The sequence below is a fragment of the Triticum aestivum genome, chromosome 2B (genome assembly GCF_018294505.1).
Source record: "Triticum aestivum cultivar Chinese Spring chromosome 2B, IWGSC CS RefSeq v2.1, whole genome shotgun sequence".
NCBI lineage: Eukaryota > Viridiplantae > Streptophyta > Magnoliopsida > Poales > Poaceae > Triticum > Triticum aestivum.
Window position 1 is genome coordinate 12,533,106 of NC_057798.1, and position 4,491 is coordinate 12,537,596.

The window sequence follows — 4,491 nt, forward strand, 5'->3', positions numbered from 1 at the left end:
GGGTTGCTACGGGCCCGGGTTGCTACACCCCAATCACCACACACACCATCTTCAAAATATTGGCCAAATAATGGGTCATGACCCAAAACATAGACATGCAACTAGGAGCCCCATGCAAACCCACTATGGACATGCAACTAGGAAATGCAAACTAATTTACTTCATGCAAGCATGCAACTCATTTAGTTCATGAAACCGTAGACATGCATAAAAACAAGTAATATTTAGTTTTAGTGCATCAAAAAATGATCCATCACAAAATTTAGTGCAAGAAAAAGGCCAAAGTAAAAACAAGTAACATTTTATTTGCCGAAGTTAGAGGTGGGCTGGTGCCCCTACACGGGTGGGCTGGTCTCCTTGAGCCCGATCTCCTTACGGCCCAACATCTATTCGGCAGCCCAGTTTTATTTTTTACTAGAAACTGAATTTGGGTGCCCGTGTACTCTGTTAACTGAAGAACCAAAACAGGGGAAGCAGAGCATGAACACTGAATAATTTGTGTTCCAAATTGCTGCTTCAATTCAGATACATTACTTGCGCACAGATCACATCCTCTACACTGATAGGCCTAAATGCCCATTCTAATGACGGATGAACAACAAATAAAACAAAAACAGAGCAATGATACAACAATAGAACCCCCCTGCCATGATATTTGCTTGCTTCTGCAAATCGATCATCTGCATTAGATGTTTCTTGATCTTCTTCAGTTCCTTGGTCAGTTCGGACTCCGCATGAAGTTCAGCATTGCGCGCATACATCGCCATCGGCACGACTCTGCCCGCCCCTCCGCCTGAGCTCCCCGTATTCTCCACAGCAATCGGCGGCACCCCGCCCAAATTGAGCTCCCAGGTTGCGGCCACGCTCGAATCAACGTAGCCCTCAAACTGAATCCTATCAACATATTCATCAATCCACTCAAAATGGTAACATTTCTTCAAGATCTGAAAAGAACAACACGAACCCTAAATCCCAAATTCGAGGGGAAAAAACAAAATATGGAGAAATCAGAGCGAAAGACAGCGAAAGAACGGGTAAGAACTGAGATCTAACCTTGCCATCCATTCCTGTCATTGGTTTGCTCAAGCATTTCACAAATTCCTGCCCAAGATTGCCATTGTCATCCCTTTTAGTGACCAACCGTTTAAGAGGGTCTGGGCGTGGGCATTCAGGGCACCTTGTTAGCAGCACTGGTCCATACTGTCGCCATTTTGATTGCGTGGCGGAGGAGGTAGACATTTGCGCTAGGTCGCCGGAGAAGAGAAAGATTGGGGAAAGGGGATGAATGGGCGGCGGCGGGCGGACGGGCACGGGCGCTCGTCTCTTCTAGCTGCGAGGAGGTGGGTCCCGCGAGTAGACAAGTGGTGGGTCCCGCGCTTAGGTGGATAAGTGGTGTGTCCAGCGCTTACGTGGATAAGTGGTGGGTCCAGCCCTCAACAGCTTACGAGGGCATCAGTTCAGTTTGTCGTGCGTGGGCTATTTACCTGCTCAAATGTGTCGCACCACAGCCATTCGTTCGAACAACGTCGCACTCAAGCCAATTCACCTCAAATATGTCGCACAGGAGCTATTGGCCCGTTAGTTCTAGAGTACACAATTATTGATTGGTTGAATGTAGATTGCTTATACCTACTTGTGTAGTTTAATAATACGACTTATTCTAATGATTTTTATAAACCCGCCAGGCCAGAACTTTCGTGGACTGAATCATTTACTTTTCTAGTTAGACGTCAGCATCTTGGAGCTAATGTGGGAGTCATTCAACAAACCACGTGTTAAGCTAAATATCTATTGTGTTACCCAACCTAGGAGATTATCTTTGACGGGGGAAACTATGTGTTTGGGGGATCTTTAAGTCAAGGGAGCCCAATCAGTTCTCACTTGAGTGAATTGAAAAATAGAAAATCATAGAAAGGATGATGTTCGACAGAATATATTACTGATTTTGCTTTAGTTAAGCTATTTATATTATGTGGGTGATGTAGCTTCCAAAATAAATGCAGTTAATTTTTTCTTTTCCACAAAATAGTTATCAACTTCTCATTTTGTTCTAGCATTCTTATTTTCTTTAGGTCTTATTGGCATGCTGGAAGAACTAGGGCTACTACAACGAGCTTTGAAAATGCAATAAATCACAACCACTAGCATGTTCATTACCTGAAGCCTCCTAACAAAGATTTTCGTATTTATACTTGTTCATAAAAAATGTGCAACGGCTTGGTTATTCCAACTAACTCAGCAATTCGTTCTAACGTACAAAAGAAATATTAGGGAAAGAACAAAGGAAAACAATGAAAGAAAGGAACATATTAAATAAGAAAAAGTGTGGGATTCGAACCCTCGATAGTTTCTAGAACTATACGTGTTTACCAGAATAGATCTATCAACCATTAAACCATCTCTCGATAGATAATCCCGATTTTATTCTTAGAAATAAAACATAGTCATACTAAAAATAAAAATAGATATAAACGTTTAGAAATATTTCATGTGGGTATATTTTCTCCTATTTTATACACATATATAGGATGTGCTATACAACCTTGTGAAATAAATACTAAATCCCCTCTTCTTGCTTCCATAAAAAATAAAAAGAAGTGGTTAGAAATAATTTCGAAGAGAATGATTAATGGATTCAAGATTAAACTGCTCCTACTTCGCACTTTTTTCCTTTACATTTATTGATAAGTGAGTGATCAAATATCTAGTCAACAATATTTGATGTTAAGTTGGAGGGTTACAAATATTGTTATTGCTTACCAGATAGCTCTTTGAGCATTATTTTATGACTTACTCGCTCCTAGTAATATGTGTACCCCTTGTATTTGCTTGCTGGTTTTTGTAATAATAAAAATGTTGTACTTCCTTGTACATCACTTTGGATTGGACTAGTATTGTCGTACATATTCAAATTCTCTTATTTCTTAAAAAAAAAACTCCCTCCATTTATGTCAGGTGTATTAGTTTTTTTTGCGAACCAATGTGTGGTTGGATCGTTAGATGGACTGTGGTACCCCAGCCCACCATGGTTCAAGTCCTGGTGCTCACATTTATTCCTGGATTTATTTCAGGATATCCGTTGATGCGCATTCAGTGGGAGGAGACGTTCCCATCGACGACGAGGTGCCCACGGTGACTTAGTAAATTTCAAGATGATATGTCGGCTTAGTTTTTCGGAGGTTCTCATAAGGGTAGGGTGTGCGTGTGTGCGTTCATAGGGGTGAGTGCATGCGCGTGTATATGAGCGCTTGCGTCTGTACTGTGTTCAATAAAAGGTGTATTAGTTTTTTCCAAGCAAAAATGATAATGTAAGGTGTATTTCTTTTTTCCATGCAGTTTACATGCCATAGATAAAAAGTACTACGTAGTTCCCAGTAGGAAGGTCGTAGAAAAGAATCTCTCTCCCTAATTGCATGCACTCACATTTCTCTCTATCCCATCCCACTGATTGATTTTAATCTGGTGCTGCAAGATTCAGTTGCCTTTTGTTATCCCACTCGTTATTTTGTTGCCCCTAATTAACCATATAACTACCTAATTAGTTAAAGGTATTTTTGTCCAAAATTCTCCTCAATTATGTGCCTTGGTCACCGCACCAAACAAATACACCTTATATAAAGGAATGCAGGGAGTATTAGTATTGATTACCCCGATATAAAAGAACTGACAGACCATTTCTTAAAAAAATCAAATAACAAAAAATATTTAGAATACAGTTTGCATGTCAGGTTACTACCTCTTCCCATTTAGTATTGTCAAATTGCACAGCCATTAGGATATTCATTGATGGCGGGTTCGAATCTTGATAGTGCACTTAACAGTTTGTATAAAAGAACAATTCTGGACATTTTTTAGAATGGTCGAATTTTCCTCTAAGTATAGTTTTTCACGGTGTTTCCATTTGTTCCATTCGTTTAAGTTTTTGTCTTGTGTCTTACAAGCCATTTTAATCGTTTCAGTGGAACCAATGGGGATTCATTGCCTGCTTATTATTTTTGTTGTGGTACCATGTTGGAATGTCTCAACATGCTTAAATGAATTTGTATACTTTTTTTTGAAACGAGGCAAAAGACTTGCCATTTTTATTGATTAACAAGAAGGGTGAAGTTCAATACAAAATCGCCTAGGCGATAACAGATACAATGGCTACTCTAGTAGCATTGCATTACCCAAATGCCTCGCACCAGCTAGGACCCAGATAGCCGTTTCATCCTTGATGATATGCACAACAACCTCCACCAGCGCTGCCTTGGCCTTGAAAACACGAGCATTCATTTCCTTCCAAATCTCTCAAGCAAGGAGGCTAACGCTTTCTGTGCATTGTTGGTTAGGGTATCCTCCCACCACTAGGAAAAACATTGCAAGGCAAATAGGCGAGAGGATAAATGCGGGGGATTTGTGTTCTAAGGATAGGACATCCCAAATGTTGACCAAATTGAAAACGGGAAGATGGAAAGGGGGCGGATCAGAATTTATAATTTATCTTCCACT